Raw genomic sequence first — 27,683 nt, forward strand, 5'->3', positions numbered from 1 at the left:
CAGAAAATCTTTGTCTATTGAAAAAGCCATTTTTCATAGGGCATTCCCTATTTAAATTAATGGCACAGTGGCACACTGGTTAGCACTGCTGCCTCACAGCGCCAGGAACCTGGGTTCGATTCCCGGCTTGGTTCACTGTGCAGAGGCTGCATGTTCTCCCCATGTCAGTGTGGGTTTTCTCCAGATGCTCCGGTTTCCTCGCACAGTCCAAAAGATGTGGTTAGGTGCATTGGCCATGTTAAATTCTCCCTTAGTGTATCTGAACAGTCCCTAGAGTGTGGCAACTAGGAGATTCTCAGAGTGTTAATGTAAGCTTATTTGTGATGAGTAACTTCATGAATGCAACACCTAAAAGAAAAGAGCAGTTCCTCACAACCACTGCCCTGAAATCCAAAGCTACCAAGCCAAACTAGGAATTATATTTTTAATATAATCAGCAAGAATTCCCAATTTTTGATAGGGGTGCTTGGGGAAGACTCCCTAATTACATTAGGAAGCCAGACTGAAGCCTGTAAAAAGGGGTGGGGGGGGGGGGGGGGGGGAAGCAAGTGCTGGACATTATATATTGAAAAAAATAGTTTAAAACTCTAGTATGTTTATCTCTCTGCTACTTGCTAAAAGAGTTTGAAAATCTTCAGATCAGTGTAAGAAAGGAAAGCTGCTAGCTGGAGGGAAACATCCCAAGGGCACAATCAGCCAGGGATTAGATCCTAGGCAGAACTTTGCAAGTGACAGATCTCAAGGTCTTTAAAAACAATGCAAGATTGTTCTTGTCTAGAGATAACTAACTTAGTGAGGCAACAATATAGAATTCATTAAGCACTGGGAAAACTAGACAAGGGAGTATAATTGATATTCACAGGCCAGACACAGGTTCTGTTAAAAACCAACTGTAACCAGCAGTAAATCAGAATAGATAAAAGTTCTTTTGAAAGTTTAAAATTTATTTAGCACAAGTAGGGCTACGTTAACATTGCAACGAATTTACTGTGAAAATTCCCGATTTGCCACACTCCAGCACCTATTCAGATAGTAAAGAGTCTGACAACACCAGGTTTAAGTCCAACCCTTTCACCTGACGAAGAGGGTAACCTCGAAAGCTAGTGAATTTACTATCAAATAAATCGGTTGGACTTAAACCTGGTGTTGTCAGACTTTTTACTGTGTTTACCCCAGTCCAACGCTGGCATATCCACATCATGACTCCTATTCAAATACATGGAGAATTTAGCATACTCAATGTATGTAATGAGAGTGAGAGAATTGATGGTGAATTGGTGCGGCAACAATAATCGTTCTTTCAATACCAAAATAAACGAGATTGTTATCAATAAGCGTAGAGGAGGACATGCCCCTGTCTACATCAATGGGGGCAAATTAGAAAGGGTCGAGAGCTTCAAGTTTTTAGGTGTTCAGATCAACAACTTGTCCTGGTGCCCCCATGCCGACACTATAGTTAAGAAAGCCCACCAACACCTCTACTCTCTCAGAAGACTAAGGAAAAACAGCTATGACTGTCATCAACGTTTAAAGATGCACCACAGAAAGCATTCTTTCCGGTTGTATCACAGCTTGGTATGGATCCTGCTTTGCCCAAGACCACAAGAAACTACAAAAGGTCGTGAATGTAGCCCAATCCATCTTGCAAACTATACTCCCATCCATTGGCTCTGTCTACACTTCCCGCAGCCTTGGCAAAACAGCCAGCATAATTAGGGACCCCACGCATCCCAGATACTCTCTCTTCCACTTTCTTCCATCGGAATAAAAAGATACAAAAGTCTGAGGTCACGTACCAACCAACTTAAGAATAGCTTCTTCCCTGCTGCTGTCAGAATTTTGCATTAGATTGATCTCTCGCTACATCCTATGACTGTAACCCTACATTCTGCACTCTCTCGTTTCCTTCTCTATGAACGGTATGTTCTGTCTGTATGGCACGCAAGAGCCAATACTTTTCACTGCATGTTATACATGTAACAATAATAAATCAAATCAAAACCAGCAATTCTTTCGGTCTGTGGAAGGAAACTGGAGCACCCAGGGAAAACCCATGCAGACTCTGCACAGACAGTGACCGAAGCCCAGGTACCTGGTGCTGAGACAACAGTGCTGACCACTGTGCCGCTAGTAGACATGCGCATGTTGTAGATGGTCAGTTGTTTTCACATTTTAGGCATCATGTAAACCTAATCAATAAGAGTGAGTGGAAATATACTCCCGTGCAAATGAGCATCTTTTGATTGGTATATGCTAATTTCTTGTAACTGAATTTAAGTGTCTGTACAATTCTTGAATCAGCGCTCTCTCTGGTGAATCACTAATTAGTACGGACTGGACTCAACGCTCCATAGTTTCTAACAAAGGCCTCATCTGAAACTCCCAAGACTCTGCCCCAACAATTTTTCTAAATGTAAGGAAAAGGTACTTTCTTCCAAGAATGAATCTACTGACAAATTATGGATTTTTCATAACAAAACAAACTTTATTTAAAGTTTAAATATAATAAATGACATGTTACATATAAACAGTTTAACAATATTTAAATTGAAAGGAAGCAACTTTACTTACTAAATTATCACCGTTTCACTTCCAAAAATATTCCTCACAGATGTAAAAGCCATTTTTAATGACAGCTGCAAAGTATTAATTTGTACTTAGGATAAGCCCTCTACATCCATGGATCAATCCTCTTTGTCCCTAATTAGCCCCATTCCTCTTTTTTAATTTATGTGCAGAACAGTTGAGATTCCCTTTTAAGCTGGCTGCAAGTCTCATCTCATTCTGTCAAATTGTAAACAAGACGAGGAGATTGCACAGCTGAGAGTTTGACAAGTGAGTGTTCAGTTTAGGGGACAGAGGTGCTCCTATCCTTTTCAGCCTCTAATATTTGGTTCTTACTTAAACGCAGTAGAAGCAGCCGAGTGGTGAGCAACTAGTAAGTTTTTCTACTCATAGGAAAGTTAAGGTTTGGCAACACAGTGCAACCGAGTGGATTGTGCATCCTGTAGTGTGTGGGAAGGCATGGATACACCATATGTTCGAGACAAAGGTCTGCACATCAGTAGCAGAAGCTTGAGCTCTGGGTTTAGGATCTCCAGCGACAAGAGTCACTGTGGACATCCGCAAGGCAGAGAATCAGAGGGCTGGCAAATTTAGGGAAGTGGTCACACTACAGGTTAGGAACATGCAAGCAGAAGGAGAATGGGTGACCAGTCAGCCTAAGCAAACTAAGTAAATAATGGTGTCGCTGAACTTATCTCACTCACTAACCACATTTGCATTTTAGACATAGTTAAGGGCGATGGTTCCTCAGGGGAATGCAACACCACCCAGGTGCATGACACCACGGATGGTGTAGCTCACAGGAGGTAGAAAGGAGATTGGAAAAGCAATTGCAGTACAAATGTGTTAAGCTGGGGAACAGAAAGGCATTTGTGTGTTCTTGGATACAACTCCAGAATGATATGTTGCCTTTATGGTTCTAGGGTGTCTCAGAGTGGCTGAAAAACATTCTCTGAGGAGAGTGTGAACAGCCAGAGGTCATGGTCCACACTGGTACCAACAGGAAGGAAGGAAGGGAGGATGAAATCCTCAAACCAGAGTTAGCAAAGAAATTTAAAAGCAGTAATCTCAGGATTATTCCAGTGTCACATGCGAGTAAGCAGAGGAGGATTGATCATGTGGCTGGACAATTAGAAGGGCATGAGATTTGAAGCATTGGGAATGATTGAGGCAGGTGGGACCTACACAAGATGGGTGGCTTGCATTTGGAGCAGAACTATGACTATCACAAGGAAATTTGTTAGTGCTGTTGAGAAACATTTAAATTAGATTGGCAGGGGAACAAGAGCCTCAGAGGGAGATCAGTTGAAGGGAAGCAAAATTGGTAACAAGCAGAAAAGGAATTAAGTCAAATTAGAAGACAGATGAAGCGGAGACTAGCATCCAATAGAATCAGAATACAGAATATTAAAAAGGCACAGTTAAGGGCACTTTACTTGAACGCAAGCTGCATTTGCAACAGTACGTGCTTTGAAGATACAAATAGGGGCAAATGACTATGACTGAATACCAACCATTATCTTGTAAACTGAGTGTCTTTATATGGCCTGTTTGTGAACACGAATCCCACCTGATGAAGGAGCAGTGCTTTGAAAGCTTGTGGCTTGTGCTACCAAATAAACTTGTTGGACTTTAACCTGGATGTTGAGATTTCTTACTATGACTGAATTGCCATTATGGGTGTGGTTCAGGGTGACCGGGGGAACTGAACTGAACTGAACTGACTGGGAACTGAATAGTCAACATTTAGGAAGGCATTCCAATCAGAAAGGGAAGCACAGTAGCACTGATAATAAGCATAGTACATTAGTGATTGAAGGCTCAAAATGTAGAATTAGCTTGGTATGGTAAATAGCAGCAAACGCTGGTGGGAGTTATTTATACAGGGCACCAATCTGCACCAGTAAATTCAAGCCACATGTAACATTGGTTGTATGGTAATAATGAGCAACTTCAATTTCCATATAGATTGGGTAAACCTAATAAGCACTAATGCTGTGAAGGATGAATTCCTGGACTGCGTACAAGATAGGCTTCTGAGTACACTGAGGAACCAATTAGAGAGAGATTGGGCTATTTTAGGTTTAGTATTGTGCAATGAGAGAGAGCTAATTAATAGTCTTGCTGTAAAAGGAGGCTTGAGCAAATAGTGACAATGAAAGAAGTTTGAAAGTTATAGTTCATTCTGATCAACAGAAAACATGAACTTATGAACAGTGAGCTGGTTATGGTAGATTGGGAATATACACTAAGAGCACTAATTCAGCATGCTTGGTTTCATCAGTCAGAAAACTGAATACAGGAGTTGGGACATCTTGTTGAAGTTGTATGAGACATTGGTATGGCCACACTTGGAATACAGTGTGCAATTCTGGTCACCCTATTATAGAAAGGATATTATTAAACTAGAAAGAGTGCAGAAGAGATTTACTAGGGTGCTACCAGAACTTGATGCACTGAGTTATAAGGAGAGGCTGGGACTTTTCCCTCCGGAGTGCAGGAGGCTGAGGGGCGACCTTATAGGGGTCTATAAAATAATGAGGGGCATAGACAAGGTAGATAGTCAATATCTTTTCCCAAAGGTAGGGGAGTCTAAAACTAGAGGGCATAGGATTAAGGTGAGAGGGGAGAGATACAGAAGTGTTCAGAGGGGCATACTTTTTCCACAGAGGGTGGCAAGTGTCTAGAACAAGCTGCCAGAGGTAGTAATAGAGGTGGATACAATTTTATCTTTTAAAAAGCATTTAGATAGTTACATGGGTACAAAGGGTATGGAGGGATATGGGCCAAATGCAGGCAATTGGGATTAGCTTAGGGATTTTAAAAAAAGGGTGGCATGGACGAGTTGGGCCGAAGGGCCTGTTTCCATGCCTCTATAACTTTGATCTTAAACAGGCAACAGCCAGTATTTAAAAAGTATTACATGGTTTCCAGCAAATGTATTTCCTCAGTTCCAAAAACCCAACAGAGTAGATGAATCAACTGTGGTCAACAAGAAGTCAAAGACGAGTTTAGATCAAAAGGAACTGGCTTTTAAAGTTACCAGAGGGAAAAAAATAAATCTAAGGATTGGAGAGCAAATTAAAACTCACCAAAGGAGGACCAAGAAACTGATAAAGAAAGAGTAAAGAGGATATGAATACATGCCAGCAGAAGCTATAAAGGTGTACAATAAAGCTAATTTCCTTTGTGAAAAAGAAAGGATTAGCAAGGACAAATGTGAGTCCATTACTTGCAAAGACAGGAGAATTTATAATGGAGAATAGGAAAATGGAGGAAAAACTAAATTACTACTTTTGTTTCTGTCCTTAGAGGAAACTGCAGAAAATCTCCCAGAAACACTGAGGGATCAAGAAACCTTTGAAGATGACAAACTGAAAAAAAAATTGGACTGGAGGTTAATAAATTCCCCAGATTTCATGACCTACATCCCAGGGTATTGAAGATATTGGATTACGTCCCAGGGGATTGAAGATTTTAAAAATAGTGGATTGGTAGCTACTTTGCAAAATTCGGTTGATTCTGAAAAGGTTCCTGCACTCTGGAAAGCAGTAGTAAATATAACCCCACTACTTCAGAAAGGAGAGAGAGAGAGAGAGGGAAAGAAAATGGAGAACCACAGACATCAAGTTTAGCGTAGATAGTTGGGAAAATGTCAAGAATCTATCACAAAGGATGTGATAACTGACACTTTGTGCAGAGTCTACATGGATTTATGAAAGGGAAATCATGCTTGACAAATCTGTCACAAGTTTCCAGATGGTGTTAGTTGTAGCATAAGGAGAACCAGTTGATGTGGTGTATTTAGAGTTTCAGAAAGCTTTTGACAAGGTCCCATACAGGAGTTACTTTAGCTCAAAGGAAATGGCTTTTCTTGTCAGAAGAAAAAGTGGTAAGCCACATGCAGATAAATCCAAAATAGGACTGCTTCTCTGTAATCTATCCCCACAACACGGTGGCATACCTAGCATGATACAGATCAAGATTTCAACCAATTAACTTCAATTTCCAGACTACATCTTTGACCTGATAAAATGTGGATTTAAGGCCTTACTTTGTTTACTCGCTACCAGACTCCCTCTTGAATTGAGACGTTACAAAATTAATACCTCGATTGGGGAACGCTGCAATCTTACCAAATGTACTGTCTTCAGGTTATCAGCCAAACAAATTCTTCTGCTATTTTATAGCTCTCACTCGATCTTGTAAGTACACACAGGAAATCCTTTGAATGGTAATCTTGAGGCTGAGTTTACCAACCTCCCAAGCTCAGTTCCTCCAGCCCCTCCCCCACCCCCCCTTGCATTTCAAACTTTAATACCCAATCTATAAGTTTTATTCCTAAAACATATGAATCAAATTCACCATTTACACGACAGACCAGATAACTGAAATTTCAAAGCCAAGAATAAGGCAGAAACAAAAGCATAACAGTGCATATGTAATCGCCATTGCATGATTTACCCATTGAATTTGCTGCATTTTAATGCCTCTATTTTTACTTAAGTCTTCAGCCTTTCTCATTTCAAGCTTCAATTAGATACTTTCCTCTGGATCAGCTGAAAAAGTTTTATAACCACATGTAAATTTCCCAGCAATTCTAGGTTTGACTTAAAAGGGCACATCTCTTCATTCTACGATCATTTTTAGTTTGCCTTTTTAGGGAAGAAGTAGCTGGAGATTAAATTTCCAGAGCTTCATTACAAGATTAATAAGTTAAAAGGACTCCAACTAAGAATTACTTATGTAGCAACAGATGTGCTTTCTTTGGTCAAGGATGGGCCAAAGTACATTTCACCACCAATGAAGTCATTTTGAAATGTAATCACTACTATAAACCACAGAATAAATTTAATTCATAATGTACATATTTTGCTCAGTCAAAATGGTGAAAATTCAGTTTAAGAATTAAGACTATTTTGAATTTTCTAAAACTGGGAAACTACACAAGCTATTTCTGAGCACTCAATTTGTTTATAGAAATACCTAGTATTAGAATGTTAAGCAAGTCAGCAAGTCTGCTTGTAATGCATTAAGCGGTACCAGGTAGAAACCAGCTGACAACAGGATGACCAAATGAGTGTTAAATGGCTAGGAAGTGCTGCAGTTTAGTTCAATTCAGGTCCCATTTCGTAGCCTCCATCCGTCACAAAAACTACAAGAATAACCTATATATAGTGCCTTTCACCATAGAATCATAGAAAAGCTACAGCACAGAAGGAGACCATTCAGCCCATCCTGTCCATGCCAGCTCGTGGACACCGAAGTACATTTTTTAATATAGGTGACCAAGCACGTTTTTTAATATAGGTGAATGGTGCAAGAAACAGGAACCAGAAGTTTCTACAAGTTCATGTTTACAAATGGTGCAAGGCAACAAGTCAGCAAAAAGGATATTAGAATTGACAAAGCCAGGAGACAAGTGCAGAAATATTGATTTCAGCATAATGAGCTGAAGGATGAGGAAGGACATTGTTATAGAGATAATAGGCAATCATGGTAACAGACAGGGTATATCCATGCTTTTTAATTGTCTGATCTGTAAGAACCAACAGTAATTATGCTGACTATACTATGTACAGTCATAAAGACAACTTTGTAAAGAGGTAGAACAACATACATGTCCTTAACCAGTAGCTCTTTTAAAAGAAAACTCCCAGCTGTTAAGGTTTCACATTTTAAACAAAAACTTTCACTGTATAAGAATTAAACGCATTATTTTGTAAACCTTTTGTTTAGGCCTGAAGATCTCAACAGATCACTCTCCATACTATTGGGTGATGATACTGTACCTTTAAGAAACGTATCTTGTGCAGGATCTGTTTGACTTATCAGTGTTTTGTCTGTGACTGGCATCCTGTATTGTTACTGCAGTAGCACAGTTCATCTTAATTGCTACAATGTTTGTTTTAATCTGGACTAGTGCTTACTCATTTTTGAGATGTTCCCTAGGACTTGGCAATGTTGATTGACAGGTAGATCAGTCTCTTTTTGGGAGATTCAGCTGTATGACAGTAGATGTTTTTCTGAGAGTTGTCATTTTCGGAAGCTGCAGAGGGGTATCCTTTTCTGTCTCTGAGGTCAGGAGACTGGGAGCTGCCAGTGACTAGGTTTACTTCAGAAGTTCTGTTATTGAAGATATATCCTTCTCAAAAAACCAACTGGATTTCTGTCCAGAAGTATTAAGAGGCTGCAAATCCAGAACCACGTGAGCTTTCTTTTCTTTTTGTGCTAATTCTCAAGAAGGGTGTTTGTCTATGGGGATATTGCTTTAAATTGGAACAATAGGAGATAGATAGTTAAGAATTATACTTTATCATGTTTAAGTATTTTAATGGGTAAAAGTTATGCTAAGTCTTTTTGTTATATTCTGTGTTCTTAAACAGTCTGTTTTGATAAAAGTTTGTATATTATTTCATCAGAGTCCCAGACCAGAACCCCAAGTTACATTAGGAAGCCAGGCTTCCTAATTTTCCTTTTCAGTACAAAGGAGAGGACAGGATATTTCTTTCCAGGAATGATTTCACTGGTAAAGTATGGATCTTTTAGACTGAAATAAGCTTTATCTAACAACAGTTTACATATAATTTGAACAAATGACTCAGCTTAGCCACGAACAGCTCAGTATTCAAAAAGAAAGCAACTTTGCTTTCTAGCTAATGATTATTCCAGTCCCAAACAAGCCCCATTAATACACAGATCAAACCACTGCTTGCTTTAACATTTGTTAACAGTCATGGAGCTTTCAGAGAGAAAGAGGGCTCTGGAAGCCTGCAACTTCAACTAGATTTCATTCAGCTGTAACATCCTGAAAAGGTTTTCCCTTCTTTCTGTTACTGACCCAGCTTGGCACATTCACCACATCACATGACCCTGTCAATCACTAATCAAAAATCCCAGGAGAACCTAAGACAACAAAAGTCCATTAGCTCTACTTAAAATAAACAGTCGCAGGGTTGAAACGAGTTATTATCCTGCTCTCCCAAAATCTGAACTGCATTCCTTCTAAACATGCTGACTGCCTGTAGCAAAAAGCTGAATTTTTAAACATCATTCAAACATAAAAAATATCTCTTCCCCCCCAGCTAAAAAAAAACAAGTATTAACATATGGCTTCATCTACCTAAAGCTACAATCAGTAGTCTATAGGGTATACATCTTATTACATCTAATCATGTAAATTTAAAAGAGCAGTATCACCTAGTCCAGTCTGTTTCCAACGTTCAAGGCTTCATCTTTTTTACATATCATAGTTGTTATAAAGCATCTGCAACCATGCACTCTCTTCCTGCCACTGTATAATCTTCAAATTAACGGCTATACCAATAAGCTCCATCTAAACAGTCCTGCATTTTAATCTTTAAACTTCTCTAAAAACTTCAATGGATTATGGTCAGTGTAAACTGTTGACTTTGAATTGCTGGCCACACAAACGATAAAATGTTGCAATTCCAATACCAAACTCAATGTCTCCTTCTCTATGGTTGAATATTTCTTTTGATGAATATTTATAGTTTTTTTAAAAAATGATTAATACATCCATCTGCTCTGTCCTTATAACAGTACTGCACCAATGTCCACCTTGAATTGTTTTGCATAATTTGGTGTCGCCAAAACTGGTGCTTGTTAACAGTTTTCAGATTGTCAAATGCCTCCTGACGCTCAGAAGTCCACTGAAATTTTCTGCGCCTTTTCAGCAGGGTGGAGCAACCACACTGCTAAAATTTGGCACAAACTTCCCCGAGAAACCCATTTTGTCCAGAAAGCTCAGCACTTCGCATCTTGTTGACAGTATTGGGAATGCCCTAGTAATTTTCGTTTTGACATTTTGGGGGACCATCTGTTTATGTCCAATCCTATGGCCCAAGAAAGCAACCTGGGCTTTTGCAAATTCACTTTTAGCCATTAAGCTTTATAAGCTTGTCTCCTGTAGTCAAATGAACAATTCCTTTAAATGTTCCAAAAGCTCCTTCATCTATGTACACTTAATTATTTAGTCCAGAAATGGCACTGTAAGTTCGTCTTCAGAATGTTGCTGGCACATTTTTCATTCCAAATGACATGATTTAAGCAGATACAGATCATTTGGCATTACAAAAGTTAAAACTTCCTTTACCAGCTCTGATAAAAATACTTGCCAGTATCCTTTACGCAAGTTGCCTTGTAATGAAATTTGCCTGTCCTTTTTACAATAATCTTCAAATGTTGGAATAGGATATGAATCTCACTTCGTAACTGCATTGACTTTTCTATAGGCCACACAATTGTTGTGTACCATCTGGTTTTGGTAGCGTTCCAATAGCTCTGCGCCAATCGTTGCAACTCAGATCAATATTATTCTAATATCATCTTTTCAGTCTCTTTCTGAACCTGTGGCAACTTTAATGGATCGAGTCTATATGAATGTTTCTTAATTGGAACTGCATTTCCTACATCTATATTATGCACAATTATTTTTGTATTTTAGTTTGTTCCCACATGTGGCTATGTAATTGTAAAAACCTTTTCAGGTCATTTTGATTTTCGTCTGGAAGACATGTTAGTAATTTATTCCAATTTCTGATTACTTCCTTTTGAGGAATGTCACATTCAGAACCATCGGAATTTGTTTCTTCACCCTGACTTTTAACAACTATAGCCTCCTGTTTCGCTTCCCTATCAAAATATCATGATCATGTCAACATGACACTGAGTTTTTCTTCTATCTGGCATTATCAATTCATCTCAAATTTTGTCTCGATTTGATATGACTCACTGAACCTTGCTTTTAATGGTTCATTTACTACTGTTAATAATACTAATACTTCCTCTCCACTAACAAAACTATCAATTTTTGATCTCTTATGCATTTCCTTTGTCATCACTTTTAAATGATGTCTAGCCAACTTACCAGCCCTAGTTAACTTCTCCCTAAAGTTTTACACAGTCCAATAATATAGTCTTATCTCATGCCCAAAAATCATTATGAATTGACCAAATTTAATTGATTCATTAGGTGCATCCCTAATTGCAAAAAGTACAAATGGAATTTCTAGATCGCAATCTTCCGGATAATCCTGATTATAGGCCCTCAACGTGGTCCATAAAGTTTGATGCTACCATTCCATTGCTCTCTGCGACTCTGGATGATACGCAGTTAATTTAAATTAGTTTATTCCCAAAACATGGATATAAAATTAGATTCTTGATCAATCTGATGGGATTTCTATGGGCAGCCCGTATCTGGTAAAAAAATTTAACTAACTTTCCAACAATCCTTTTAGTTGTAATATTACAAAATGGTATGGCCTCCTGAAATCCAGTAGGCATGTCCAGTACAGTCAAATACTGATTCTCACTTTTTGTTTCAGGTAGGGATCCCACAGAATCAATTTGAACCCTTGTAAAAGGCTCCTCAAATGCCAGAACGGGTATTAAGGTTCTGGTTTGATTACCGCTTGAGATTTCCCTATTACCTGACATGTAGGGCTAAATTCTACAACATCTTTACGCAGACCTGGCCAGTAAAAGTGTTTTCCTTAGTCCTAAATGACCTCCTACGGGAGCCTTGTGCATTACTCTCAACACTCCTTTCTATAACCCACCAGTCATACAACTTGATAAACTTCTGCCAATTTTTCATTTTATGTAAAGGTCTCCACTTCCTCATTAAGACATTCTGCATATGCTTCCTGATAGAACTGTTTTATCCCTACATCTTTCTGTTGCAATTCTGCCAATTTTTCTGAAGTAAAGATGTCTGCTTCATCTTCCACTTGTTCTTTTTCAACAATATGGTCAAAGATTGTTTCTGATAGCTGAACCTCAGCCTCCTTATCTTCATTCCGTGACCTCTCCTCCTGTCTCAACACATCTTTATAATCCTGAAACCAGAGTCAGGCAACATCCCAGGATATATTTCCTGCAACACTTCTTCAGTTGTTTGATTTTCTACTGGCTTCTCAATCACTTCACTCTCACTTGTAATCCAGCTATATCGTTACCCAGGATAAACCGTAATCCCGAAAAAGGTGATTTCTGTTTTACTCCTACCACCATCGGACTCTCCAACCTTACCTTACATAATGGAACATTAATCTTTTCACCATTAATTTCACATATTTGCACCTTTTCTGGCAACAATACTTCTTCCAAACTACATTATCTCATCTCTCACCATGAAAGATTGAATTGATCCTAAGATCTTAACTTTACCTACTCTTTCTAATTGATGAATAAACCTTTCCCACACAAATAAAAGTTTTTTAAAAATCTGTCACTCGCTTATCAACCAATTCTGAACATTGCACATTCTTTTGTACCTCATTAGCTTCATAGTTTCCTTTGTCACTTCAAACCCTTATGTTGTAAACGGAATCCCGAATAAGATAGTAAGATTTTTAAACCATTGGACATTAATGACAGAACCAGCAGCATTCAGTTAAATTACTTTTAAAATAAGTTTTTGTAAGCTAACAAGTATAATTGATTCAAGTGAGTAATGATTGTAAAACACATATGCTGATATTTTGAATGCATTTATTTTAAGGAATGTTGTTCACTTTAGTCAAAAAGCATTTTACTCCAAGGCATCATGGTAAAAGTCATTAGGGCAAAGCCATATTGAGAGAGGATATTTGGGTCTTGAAAAAATGCAAGCTTTATCAGTTAAGTTTCCGATGGAAAAAATATATAGAACCCTTGATTATATTTCATGAATAGGAAATATTCACTGTCCGGATGAGACAGGCTGGTGCCCAGCCATGGTGTCAAGAGTTAGTCTGGTTAGACAGTGACCTTTAAAACGAACTGATGAGAACGTTTATTTGAACTCTTGGCTGAGTGCCTTAGGCTACTAGGGGACTGGGCAATGGAGTCAGCCTAGACAGGAGTCAGCTTCCAGAGTTCATGAACTAATAAAGTACAGTTATTCTGGCCAATGGAATGCAATTGGCTAAAGAGTTGGACAGGAATTATTGTTGATCTGTGTATCTTGAAGATGATTGATTTAAAGTTACTGAGAGGCACAAATGATTGATAAGAAAAAACCATAATTGATCTGTTTTTTGATTTTACAACACTGTTTAATCATGCCTGTCTTCCCAATGTTTTTCTTAAGCCACAAACACTGCAACTGTGTGTCCAACTTTATCTCAATGAAAACATCTTAGGTTTCTTATTTCTCTTCCACCTTCATAGGTTTCCTTTTTAACCTGAGGTAAACTACCCTTACCATCTCCACCAAGATCTCCTTGACCACCCGAGGATTTCTCTTTTCCCCAGTTTCTATTCTTCACAGATTGAAATTGATGTTGAAAACCAAACCAGTTTATGAACTAATTCAAAATCATCTGCCATTTTTGTGCTGCTACTTGCACCATTTTTGCTCTTCCTCTGCTTCCACCTGAAGTTTTCTTTTCAGTTCCTAAACTTCTAATGCTCTTTTTAACCCTTTTCTCTCTTTTGTTTAAAAAGTGATGAAGGAATTTTGTTTTTTTCTTGTAATATTCGAGGCAGTATTTAATCCACTATATGTTAAGCATTATTGTGCAATATGAACGGCCGTGTTTTAGTATAAAAATTTAATCACAAATGTAGCTATCATTAAGGCAGTTGGCTTCACTTAGAATCACTTCCTCTATACATATCAAGAGGAAACAAGATAGTTCAATGAGTCAGTGCTTTTTTCCCCCTACAAATTGTAGACTAAAATTCAAGCCATATTTCTTCTTCAGCTCTTCAACTTTTGCCATCTACATCTTTGATGCCTCTTTATTTACACCTTTATGTTCATTTCATGCATCCCATTTGGCCTTTCCTTTCAAATCAAGCAAGCCAGGATGAACTATATTCACATCTCCAACAGTTGCCAGCTTGTACAGACTGTAAATGACCAACATTTTTCATCATCAGCCAGTTTAAAATCATCCTTTGACATTGCTGCTGCTCTCTACCTAGGGCTATGCTCTTTTGCTCGTTATTGCAATTCAACTGTTTCATCTTTTTGTTGCAAGGGTTTAAACTATTTTTCTGGTTGCAACTGTCATTTCTTTTCCTTGCTCAAGCAGTTTCATTTTATTCTTGTTGCAACCATTTCATTCATAATTGAATTTTAGAAAATTCCAAGCAAGACTGTGTTTCTGGCTATTTTAAAATAACAACTAGGAGCAGGACTAGGCCACTTGGTCCCTCGAGCCTGCTCCGCCATTCAATAAGGTCATGGCTGATCTTTTCATAGACTCAGCTCCACTAACTGATAACCCTTAATTCTGAGTTTTCATTGAAATTATCTCTGCCTTTCCTCACTCCTCCAGGCATAGTCAACTGCAGCTTGTTTGCCAAATCCAAAAGCGCTGTTTTAACCACCCTTTGTAACCCAATCCGAGTGACCTCTTTCACACCCAGGAAATCTTCAGCTACTGAAAGGGCATTTTTTCCACCAGGCACTCTCTATCTAAACTAACCATACATACGGCCTTAAAAAACACCAATACCTCAACACCCACTGTCTTATAGCTTTTAATCCCAGAAAAATGCCCCAATTTTTGTTAGGGTACCAGATCAGAAACCCCAAGGCATATTATGAAGCCAGAATAGACCACAAAAAATGTTTTTATTTTGGCATTGTGAGAATAGGATGTTTCACTCCAATCACTATGGTACTGACAAGTTAGGGAGCTTTTGTCAAAAAAAATTTAACAACATAGTTTAACTATTACAAATACTACTCTTAACTACTAACCTATTGCTCAGTTCCAATCAAGCAATATTTCTCTCAGACTTTAATCTCTAAAATTAGTTAGAAAAACACAGGCATATTTGCTTTGATTTAACAGTCTTGGAGCTTTCAGAAAGCCTCTGGAGAGAGGCAGACAGAGACACATTTCTTTCTTCCACCAGCTCCAGGTAGCAACTGCTCTCTTTTAAAATGAAAATGAAACTTTTTTCCCTGCAAACTTAGTTCCTCCCATTAACCATATGATTTGATCCTCGTCAATCAACATAATAAAAAACTCTCATAACTCTGCATTCCTAGTCTAAAACCCAAGGAGAACTTAAGCAAGCAACAGGCCCACACTGCAAGCTAAATGCATTCTCAGCATTTGAGCAACATGCTTTCCTAGACAAAGTCAACTCTTGTAACACAACAGTGACGCTTAAAGCAGCCCCACTTCAAACATAAAAATAGCATTGGATCATCATAGTATGAATAAAAAAATTCCGATTCACTCCTAAAGGCAATTGCTGTCAGAAGCTTTAAAATTGATTTCACAAAGGGGTTGGGGGAACATGCCTCAACCAATTTCAAAAATTTAAAACACTTCTGCTTACAGAAAAGCAGAAGCGAAAAACAAGAAAAAAAATGAATTCAGTTTTGCCTCTTTCCCTGATTGGAACAGGTTTAACCATCATCTTGGAAGACAATGTAACAAACAATAATGACTACACTACACATCACTGTGGAGACAGAATCTGCAAGATCCTCCAACATTAATCTTCTCTGGCAGTTTGTTAACCATTTAGTTTGCACAAGCCTCTCTCACGGCTTCAGAGTAACAACTGAATTAGAACAAGTGAGACTGAAACATACTCCAGTAAATTGAACAAGGACAATAAAAATTTAAATATGTCTCTCAAGCTCAAATAAAGCCACCAATCACAAAAAACCCACAGGACACTAGTATTAGAAATGAATGACTTGACCCTGTTGTGAATAACTTAATCATGGTTCACACATTTTAGAATACATCTTACATTTCTAGAAAAATTTTTAAAACAAGTTGCAATGTTTAACTGTAGAAAATGGGATAAATGAAATTAAAGCAAGCTTGAAGTCTATTATACTTTTAAAGGTTGGGCCATTGTGCCTCAGGATGTCAACAGCTAGAAAGATAATTAAAACGGCTTCAAATATTGCTGGAACATAAATAGTTGAAAAGGTGACCCACTTTTTTTAAAATAAAGTCAGAGTAGAAAAGTTAAGAACTATAAAACACCATGTGGGCCTTCCGAGCCGATGTGCTAGAGCTGTCTACTATGCTTTCAAGTACAATGGGAATCTGGAGAGATGTTTTTGTTTTGGGAGGAAGACTTAAATTCGTAAACCTGAAAGGTTGTAAAATCCATTTCCTTCATCCGAACAAAGAATAAATTGGAAATGAGGGATATTAACTTACAGGTCTATTTGATAATAGCCCAAGGCAACTTAAACCACACAAGCAGTTCCACAACACCAGGTTAAAGTCCAACAAGTATATTTGGTAGCACAATCCACTAGCTTTCCGGGCTTTCAAGACTAGATTAACTGTAAAGACCCGCATTCCAATCCTTATTTTATAAATTCAATGTGTCTCTTTATATGCCCTGTTTGTGAACAGAATGCCCACTCACCTGAAGGGGCAGCGCTCCGAAAGCTAGTGGCTTGTGCCACCAAATAAACCTGTTGGACTTTAACCTGGTGTTGAACTTCTTACTGTGTTTACCCCAATCCAACGCTGGCATTTCCACATCAAGGTTAAACCACCAAAGACACGTGGTTGCAATTTATCTGGGTGTTGGCTGGAAGAGCTTTTCAGTTGCAGTTTGGACTTTATGTGGCTTGCAGCTTAGAGAGAAAGAAGCCAAAGTAAATGAAGAAGCCAAAGTAAATGAGTGACATTAAATAGACCTGTACCAGAAGTGAAGTGAAAACTAACTCTCATCAATGACCATGACAGGTGACGTTTAGCTCAGTATGAATTTTGTGAACAGAAGCTGGAAGATTACCTACTTTAAATTCAGAAGATAATCTACAGTGGGTCTCAAAGTCTTACAGCAGAAAATAAATCAGATAAGCGTGCCTGTATTGGAAAAGCCATCAGAACAAGGGACTCAGACCACCAAATTCGAGTCTAAATGAAAATTTTTACTTCAGAATGGCTGGAGCCAAGGAAAATTCTCTAGAGGCCCATGCCAGACTCAACTATGAAACAGTGAAATCAGTTCGCAGAGAAGTGATGGCCTAGTGGTATTGTCACTGGGCTATTAATCCAGAAACTCAGCTAATGTCCTAGCGACCCAGGTTTGAATCCTGCCACTGCAGTTGATGAAATCTAAATTTAAAAATCTGGAATTAAGAATCTATCAATGAGCATAAAACCATTGTTGCAAAAGTTCATCTGGTTCACTTAGGGAAGGAAATCTGCCATCCCTACCTGGTCTAGCCTACACGTGACTCCAGACCCACAGCAGAGTGGCTGACTTTCAGCTGCCCTTGGGCAACCAGGAACGGGCCTCAAATGTTGGCCAGCCTACGACACCCATATCCCATGAATAAAAAAAGTGGTTAAAATGAGGTACCCTGATATTTTTTTAAAGTTAAGTCTCTAACCAGATTAATACAACTGCTCACTCGTGCCTTTGAAATATTGTTAAGGACTACACCAGAAACTTTAAGGTATATTGTGAAGTTTGCCTACTGTCACGAGAGTGTACCTTTAGGAAATTTTTTTTTACATCATACAGATTACAGCTGCAGCGATGTCATTGGAGAGGTGGAGCTACTGCTGTAGTTAGCTGATAGGGCTTTCAGTTTCCTTTGTGGCAGTCAAGTGATATGAGTTTGTTCCTTTGAGATCTTAGTTTTGTTTTGGGTAGCATTTGGGAAGCAGTTTAGCAGCAAGCTAAGAAGCAGTCTCTTCCTCTCCCTGTTCTTCTGTTAAGAAGCTGTGTTTTGGGAAACGGATTTGCCTACAACCTCGAGTTCCTTCAACCCAGGAGACTGGATACCTGTAATGAATGGGTTGTGCGTTCATTTGGAGGGTTTTGTATTTTGGCTGTTGGTTTTGGTTGGAACACATTAGAGATATTTCCTTAAGAGTTATACATTACCGTGGTTGTTTCTTGTCAGTAATTGTTAAAGGTTCTTGCTAATTTTCTTATTATGTGTTAACAATATTCTTAATTAAATTTTGTTTTTGATGAAAAGCCCCTCGTGGGTCAGTTGAATCACACCTGGAGTTAAGCCTCATGTTCAGCCTAGCCAAATTCAACACAAAACATTACAGGTCAGGCGAGCTTCATAGAACACCTTGAAGGATCCAACTGACTTGTAACACTAGACCCTAACTTTTAGACTTGATTTTGGCATTCAGGTGAGCATAAGGTGTTCTAATTGAAGTGACCCAGTCAGAAACTTTATCAAAACCAGCTTTATTTTAAAAGTTAGAATACAACAAAAAAAATTGCCATAACTTTCACCAATTAAAATATTTAAACATGCTAAAGTTTCAACAACTATCTCTGTTGTACAAATCCAGCAGTATCTCCCACAGATATAAATCCCTGCTTTAGAATGAATTAGCACTAAAAATCAAATATGCTTACATGACAACTAGATCTCTGGCCTTCTAACACCTCTGGAAAGTGATCCAGATAGATACGTATTTTCTAATTGTCATGCGGCCACTTCTAGAGAAAGTTTCATCTCCACACACTAGAATCTCAGATTTATTTCTTAACAGATTTCAGTCTCTACTTCAGACAGAGCAAGAGATACAGAGAAAGTGACCTCTCAAGATCCCAAAAAGCAGGCTGCATGAGTTCTGTGAAAACTAAACTGTACCCAGTCATATGGCTTTACCTGTCAATCTAATAAAGCCCCACCCAAAAGCAAAATAATAGAACCCTGTGTTAGTTCAGATTAAAGCCAACATTGCAGCAATTAAGATCAATTATGCTACTACAGTAATAGAGTGCTACTGAAACCAGACTAAACAACTGTGAATGCATTGAGCAGATCCCACCCAAGAAACATGACAAATATATTTAAGGGCACAGTATCATCATAATATATTTAGCTGGTCTGGGACAACAGTATTCCAAAGAAGCTGGACTATCTTCTCAGTCTTGCTATTGAGGAAAAAAAAGGAATCACTAACAGAACATTTGTCACATTGACTGCCACAGTAACCGACTTCAGGAACATTTACAGCAATCAGCCATTACACTAATCTCATTGTCCACCTACTTCTCTGCAATGAGACTTCTGTTTTAAAAGACAGATGGAATTGTTTAATGAAATCTAAGAACAGATAAACTGTTAAATTGAGTTGACCTCGTGTTGTAGTAAAACTATCGACCTTCCCAGCTACCATTGCTCTTTTCTCCCCAACAGAATTAATCTCAATAAATAGATGCAAGCGGTTGTGTTGTGAAGTTGGGTAGAGTAACTGTAGATTGGTATTTGTAAAGTGATAAGAAAGCATTGCATCATTCTGTTGAAAAGTGGTGGTTTACTTTGTGCTTGGACGTTAAAATTACAAACACGCAAGAATGTCAAAAATGAAATATTTGTATCAAAAGACCAAGCATCAGTATTACCAAGACAACAGGCTTTTAAATTTTTTTCCATTCAGACAATTTTGAATTGGCACTTAGATACCAAGAACCTATTGAATTTAAATCAGATGGTTTTGACAACCTGTCAGTTTACGCTGATGACACACTCATGTTCACAGACTCGGCTGGATACAGCCTATGACATGCAACATAGATATGGCTTATGGACTCCACAAGTTTGCAACAAGGGCACATCTCTTGGGTGCCCGCAAACGGGTGTAACCTTCGAATGTATGAAACTGTTGTATACACCAATCTCCACCCCAGGTCCCCAAGGTGGTGAAGGAGGATTCTTCCACTGGGGACATCTGCTGCAGGAATGCATCAGGGCCTGCCTGCGATGCAATAGTGTCAGATTGTGTACTTTGCCATGTCCTCTGCCAGGATCACCTGGGTCAAGTTCTCTCAACTTCTGATTGGTCTGTGGCAGACAGACCCCTCACAGAGGAGCTCAGGCCTTTCACCTGGAACGAGACCAGCATCCTCTACGTGGGAGTCCATCTTTGTCCAGCTGAGGAATCCAGGCCAAAGTGGCAGGAGCTGAAGGTCAAAGTCACCGCTTGCCTGAGTCTGGACTGGACTGCTCCAAATGCTGTCTTACAGGGCACGAGTTCTAGTCATAAGCCAACCGATCGTCCCCATGCTATGGTTCCAGCTGGTCACTTTGACCCCTCCCCCTGACTTTGTCACAAAATCCAGAGAATCTTTGTCCAGTTCCTCTGGGACAATAGGCTGCACTGTTGCAGTTCTGAATCTCCCGCTTAGGGAGGGAGGGCGGGGTCAGGCACTGGTGTGGTTTTGCACCCAGGTGGCAACCTTCTGCCTTCATACCCTACAGGGATACTTTTACTTCTCCACTATCGTGTGCCCTGGTGACGTATTTCTTCCACCAAGGGCATGGTCTGAATTATGACGTGCAGCTGTTATACATAGATCTGTAAGGTCTTCAGAATTCCTTGCAAACGTTGCCTGTCTTTTACCAGGAACTGCTCAAAGTCTGGAACATGATTGCCTCGCACCGCTGCTCTCTCCCATCCGGAGCAGCGACTATCAATTGTGAGCCGCTGATTAGGAATCTGCTCCTCCACCAACATAAAACTTTAGGTGGCTGGCTGAGTAGAGGGCTGTGGATGCTGAAGTGACCAGGGGGTCGGGGATATGCTGGGCGGTGGACGAGTGGGCTGGACGGAACTGAAGTCATGGTCTCAAGGAGACCCAACCGTCTGAACGTACCCCTGCTCAGATGGAATTTCACATTGGCCCAAAACCTAGAACCCCCAACCGCCGCCGTCCCATGGGTCAGGTGCTTCACGGAAATGCCCTCTGTGCCCTTTGTCACTGGAGGCGTTTCTTGTGCAGACTGCTACTGCACACCTTCGACTACCGTCTCCTTGCCCATCACCCAGATGCAGCTTAGCAGGCCCTGATGCTATCCAACAGCAGTGATCTCCAACGAGCGGATCCTCCCCCACTATTCTGGGGTGGAAAGTGGTATATGCAGCAGTTCCGTACAAAGGTTACACCAGGTCACGGGCTCCCAAGAGATATACCCTTGTTGCAAACTTATGGAGTTCATGAGCCATATCTACGTTGAATGTCACAGGCTGCACACCGTTTTTAGTTAGCTAAAAAATCTTGATGTTTTGTTTATACTTCAGTCCCATGCTCCTGATCTACATACACCGGTGCGGAGGAGGGGTGGGGACGACAGAGGACTTCCTCATGAGCCTGCTCTTGGGCCTGGCTAAATTTGCCTTAGTAAGAAGTCTCACAACACCAGGTTAAAGTCCAACAAGTTTATTTGGTAACAAACGCCACTAGCTTTCAAAGCACTGCTCCTTCGTCAGGTGAGTGGGAGTTGTGTTCACAAACAGGGCCTATAAAAGACACAAACTCAATTTACAAAATAATGATTGGAATGTGAGTCTTTACAGCTGATCAAGTCTTAAAAAGGTAAAATGTGACTGGAGAGAGCGTTAAGCACAGATTAAAGAGATGTGTATTGTCTCCAGACAGGACAGTTAGTGATAGTGATATTTTGCAAGTCCAGGCAAGCCGTGGGGGTTCCAGATAGGGTGACATGAACCCAAGATCCTGGTTGAGCCCGTCTTCATGAGTGAGGAACTTGGCTATCAGTCTCTGCTCAGCGACTGTGCTGTTGTGTATCGTGAAGGCCACCTTGGAGAATGTGTACCCAAAGGTAGGAGGCCAAATGCCCATGACCGCTACAGCGTTCCCCAACAGAAGAACAGTCTTGCCTGGTGATTGCCGAGCAGTGTTCGTTCATCCGTTGCCATCCCTTCTGCATGGTCTCCCCAATGTACCATGCCTCGGGACATCCTTTCCTGCAGCGCATCAGGTAGACAACGTTGGCCGAGTTGCAAGTGTATTTACTGTGAACCTGGTGGATGGTGTTCTCACGTGAGATGATGGCATCCATGTCAATGATCTGGCACATCATGCAGAGGTTGCTGTGGCAGGATTGTGTGGACCCTGGGCAATGGGATCTTCTGTAAGAACCTCGCCAGCCACATCAAGGGCATCCTGAAACCCATTGTACAAAGAAACCCCAGCTTTTGTCGCGACACTGACTTCCTACAGAAACTCTGCACACATGGAGCAGTTGAACCTCGTCACAATGGATGTCTCAGCGCTCTACACCAGCATCTCCCACAAAATGATGGCATTACTGCAACTGCTTCAGTACTCAACGCCGACAACTGTCAGTTTTCAGATGCAATTTTACACTCATCCTGGACCACAACGTCTTCACCTTCAACAACCAGTTCTTCATCCAAACACACGCAACAGCCATGGGGACCAAATTCGCATCTCAACATGCCAACATCTTCATGCATAGGTTCGGACAAGACTTCTTCACCGCACAGGACCTTCAATCGGTGCTATATACTAGATACATTGTTGACATTTTCTTCCTTTGGACTCATGGCGATCACTGAAACAACTATATATGACGACATCGAAAAGTTCCATCCCATCATTAGATTCACCGTATGTTATTCTCCAGAATCGGTGGCATTCTTGGACACGCGCATCTCCGTTAAGGACGGTCACCTCAGCACCTCATTGTGGACCTGCGGTACAGAACCTCACGATGTTCCACTTCTCCAGCTTCCACCCTAAATACGTTAAAGAAGCCATCCCCTACAGACTAGCCCTCCGTATATGCAGGATCTGCTCAGATGAGGAGGATTGCAACAAACACCTCCAGATGCTGAAAGATGCCCTCACAAGAACAGGATATGGCACTCAACTCATCGATTGACAGTTCCAACGCGCCACAGCGAAAAACCACTGACCTCCTCGAGGCAAACAAGGGACACAGTGGACAGAGTCCCCTTCGTCGTCCAGTACTTCCCCGGAGCAGAGAAGCTATGACATCTTCTCTGGAGCCTTCAACATGTCATTGATGAAGACAAACATCTCGCCAAGGCCATCCCCACACCCCCACTTCTTGCCTTCAAACTTCCGCACAACCTCAAAACAGACCATTGTCCGCAAAGTACCCAGCCTTCAGGGGAACAGTGAACATGACATCACACAACCCTGCCACAGCAACCTCTGCAAAACGTGCAGAATCATTGACACGGATGCCATCATCTCACGTGAGAATACCATCCACCAAGTACACAGTATATACTCTCGCAACTTGGCCAACGTTGTCTACCTGATACGCTGCAGGAAAGGATGTCCCGAGGCATGGTACACTGGGGAGACCATGCAGACACTACGACAACGGATGAATGAACACTGCTCGTCAATTACCAGGCAAGACTGTTCTCTCACTGTTAGGGAATACTTCAGCAGTCACGGGCATTCGGCCTCTGATCTTCAGGTAAGCATTCTCCAAGGCAGCCTTCATGACACAACAGTGCAGAGTCACTGAGCAGAGACTGATAGCCAAGTTCCACACACACGAAGACAGCCTCAACCAGGATCTTATGTTCATGTCACACTATCAGTAACTCCCACGGCTTGCCTGGACTTGCAAAATCTCACTAACTGTCCTGTCTGGAGACAATACGCATCTCTTTAACCTGTGCTTAACACCTCTCCACTCTTACTAACTTTAAGACTTGATCAGCTGTAAAGACTCACATTCCAATCATTATTCTGTAAATTGAGTGTGTCTTTATATGCAATTGTGAACAACTCCCACTCACCTGACGAAGGAGCAGTGCTCCGGAAGCTAGTGGCGTTTGCTACCAAATAAACCGGTTGGACTTTAACCTGGTGTTATGAAACTTCTTATTGTGTTTACCCCAGTCCAATGGCAGCATCTCCACATCATAAATTTGCCTTAAACAGGTACAGGCAGCGGGTGACAGGCGGGGGAGGGGGGGGGGGGGGGGGGGGGTCATCCGACCCAACTGTCTGCTCTATACTGCAGATACATTCGCAGTTGGTATCCCTGGAGAGGAAACATGCAGCATCCAAGGACATTGTTGAGGCTTTCCATGCCTACTGGGCAGCATTAGGACTGGGGTGCATCATCAACCCCTTTAGTCACATTTTAGTTTGATGTTTTAAGTTTCCTTTATACTTTGTTTATTGTTTTGGGCACTTCCTTTTTTTTGGGTGACTCCCCATTTTGAATTTCCCCTCAATTAATTTGATTTAGTTTAACTGTTTTGCCAAAAAGATTGACAACCTAGGGCCAATCCTATTGTGGGAAGTATTGATATGTCATTACAGGTATAAAAAAAGACAGCAGTGGGACAAAGACTGAGCAACTACCACAGTTCCCAGCTCTTAGCTCAAAGCCCCATCGGGATAGCAAAGGTACCAAAGAAGAATCAACAGAAGGCCCCTCCCAGAATGTTCCAGAAGACACAAAACCTGGTTGCAATTTTGAGTGTAATAAATTATTTTGTTTCGTTAATGAGTGGGAATTGTATTTATAGGAACAGCATACCATTAAAATCTTGTTTTATTTAATATTTTAGTAAAGTTGTTCACTATTAGTTAGATAAATAAATTGTTACAAGTTGATTTTAGAATGTGTCAGGGATTTATTTTGTATTTAATCATTGTTAAGTCTCTGTTCCCCTTTACACTGTCCTCAACCAGCAAAACCATATAGGGCCCACCGCTGGTGCTTTAGCGCATACACTGCATCCATGGCGGTCACCGTTTTGCGCTTGGCATGTTCAGCGTAGGTCACCGAGTCCCAGAACACAATCTCCAAAAACACCTCCAACATGCTGCGGACCTCCTCGTAGATCAAGCTGGAGACACGGTTAATGCCTCCGTGGCAAGGCAGGTGCCTGATAGCAGGTTTGGTAATGCCTTGAATATTGTGGCTCCGCCACAATATTCAGTGCCACTTGGCTCCACCTTTACCAAGTCCTTTACCACCTTTCCCTCTGCCTGACATGACCAATACCAAACGATCAAAACAAGTTGCTGAAGCACAGGTCACACCACTTCATGTTACAGATGAGACAAAACCCTTTCGGGGTTTTGGTGTTAGCTTGGGGGTGGTGGGAAATCAACCTCTGCTTTATAATAGTTGAAATAAAACAATATAAATGGTATATAATGTAAACCCAACCAAGATGCCCCCCCATCATATCCCTATGAAAAATGTGCAACATGGACATGCTCTCCTCAATCATACTTCATCCAAGCCAATAAACTCCTACCAGATACTTCAGGTTATGAAAGTTTGCATACTGATTTGGTTAAATGTTAGCATGATGCAGCAAACAAGTTTCTTAAACAATTATTTTCTGAACCGTGGAGAGATTTTAGTACTTAAGTTTAAATGGACCAAAAAAAGAACTGTTTCAACATTCGATAGAAAGGCTAATCGATGTAACCAAAATAACATTAAATCACCACAAAGAGAATGTGTACATGATCACATTCTAGTTTTCGAAGATGGATATCACTGTGTAACATTTTAAAGTGAGCCTCAATGCAATTAAAATAATTCAGTAGAAGGCAGCTGAAACAACAATGGGGGTAAGTAAGCAATATGATCAGAGTGCAGCCAAAATCCTGAATAAAAAAATCGATGTGTCATAAAGGACTGGTGAGATACAAGACTGGCAAAACCATGGCAACGGCTGTGCAGCTGCTGGTTCGAGGATGGGCTAGAAGAGAAGTAAAAGTGAATTCCTAACCAAGGGGGTGGGGGGCTCTCCTTTTGCAGCGTCTGGACATCCCTTTGATAACCTTCCCATTCAGAGTATTTTCAATGGGACTGTGATTAGAAGTTCAATTCATTTCATGGTTTTCTTTTTTAAGAGAAAAACACGGTATCCTGAACGTTATCAACGATTGTTCCATCCAACCCTGCATTTCCATCGCGCTTTTTTTTGGAAGAGGTTTGGTTTATAGGAATGTGTCTTTTTCTCCACCAGCCCCCCCCAAGGATAGGAAATGTGGCACTTTCAGGCTCTCGCCTTCAGGTAGTTGAAGAATTATACAAAGCCCGTACCTGTCTGGTTTTCACAAATTTGAATTTTGATCTTTCACACACTGCCGTGCACTCAAGTACAAAAGAAAAGTGGCAAAGTATTCACCATCTGACGATTGTACTTCCAAGTGTGTCCGGATTCCCGATACGTGCACATCTTTTTCAAAAAAAACAAAGGTTAACAATATAGGTACGGCGGTGGGGGGCGATTCTGAAGAAAACGCCGCTAAAACGCCCCAGAGTTTAAAGAGAATCGTAAAGGAGAAACAAGCCGAGGGGACGGAAATGGGGCACACAGTCCGTCCTGTGTACTGTTGCAAAAATAATCTCACCGAAAGAACTGGGGGAGGAGGTGGGGGGTTGGGGGATAGCGGGTGTGATTTATTCTCAACGAGAAAGGGCACAAAGGCTGCAAAGGTTCAGCCGGCGGCGGCTCTCGACGAGGCGAAACGAGGGATTTGAAAGCGTGCGAGGCGACAATAACAAGGAAAAGTACTCACGTCCAAAGCTGCAAAGGCAGAAGCGAATGCACAGAGACAAGGCAGCGGGATTTCCCCCCCCCCGGGAGAGCTTAAACTCCGCGACTCCCGTAACACAAAGTAACACTGCAGACGGCCGCCCATGCGCCTGCGCGCCCGCCGTGGGAACGCCCGGCCATTGTGACGTCACAATAAACCCTCCCGCCCCTCCATGGCAACGGCAGCTGCTACAGTCCGGCGCCTGCGTGCCAGCACCCCCATAACCCCCCACTCCTCTGGCGCAACGCGCCGGAGTTGGCAACCTTTCCTCCCAGAGTTAACTCCGTCCAGCTCCACCGCAGCCAGAGTTTTTTTTATTGGATTTGTAGAGTTAGTTGAAGTAAAATTAGTCACCTTTGGAGACTAAGGTGTTCGTGACTACAGCGCTTATGTTGTGGTTAGCAAAGAACATCCTGTTAGTGTATTAAAAAAATGGAACAGACAGAAAACCAGACTTTGAGATCCAGATGGTTTAGAAAAAGCAGAACAGAAACGATAAGTTTTGTTTGCGGTTGTTTTTGAAGGAATGTGATTGGAGGTCAATTGTTGCTGGGCAGGCATAATTGGTTAATGCATGTAACCACCCAGAGGTAGTGATGAGATAACCGCTGATGTCTGTATGATTAAAGTGTACAAGAAATGGCTAGCCGCAACTCCAAATGGAGAAGTTGACTGCGGGCACTGCGGAGTGCCAAGCACTTCTCCCAAAGCTTTGGCCAATAAACTGCATGTTGAATCTTTAAGTCTGACTCCGAGTGGTGATTTCCCACGACAAATTGGAATAATCTCACTGCTGG

The 27,683-nt window shown here is 40.8% G+C and overlaps 1 protein-coding gene across 8 annotated transcripts in view; it reads right to left on the reverse strand.

Annotated features, from left to right (window-relative positions):
* Positions 1-26,973, reverse strand: part of LOC145344052 (uncharacterized) — an 86,437-nt gene extending 59,464 nt beyond the window's left edge. For 5 of the 8 annotated variants that reach the window (XR_013886829.1, XM_080190818.1, XM_080190812.1 and 2 more), the window contains exon 1: positions 26,869-26,973. The gene's annotated coding sequence lies outside the window, so the exon portion shown is untranslated. The other 3 variants (XM_080190813.1, XM_080190816.1, XM_080190815.1) reach the window with 3 other exon arrangements.
* Positions 26,974-27,683: the final 710 nt, after the last annotated feature.

The sequence above is a fragment of the Carcharhinus amblyrhynchos genome, chromosome 6, assembly GCF_965287045.1.
Source record: "Carcharhinus amblyrhynchos chromosome 6, sCarAmb.v2.hapA, whole genome shotgun sequence".
NCBI classification, from domain to species: domain Eukaryota; kingdom Metazoa; phylum Chordata; class Chondrichthyes; order Carcharhiniformes; family Carcharhinidae; genus Carcharhinus; species Carcharhinus amblyrhynchos.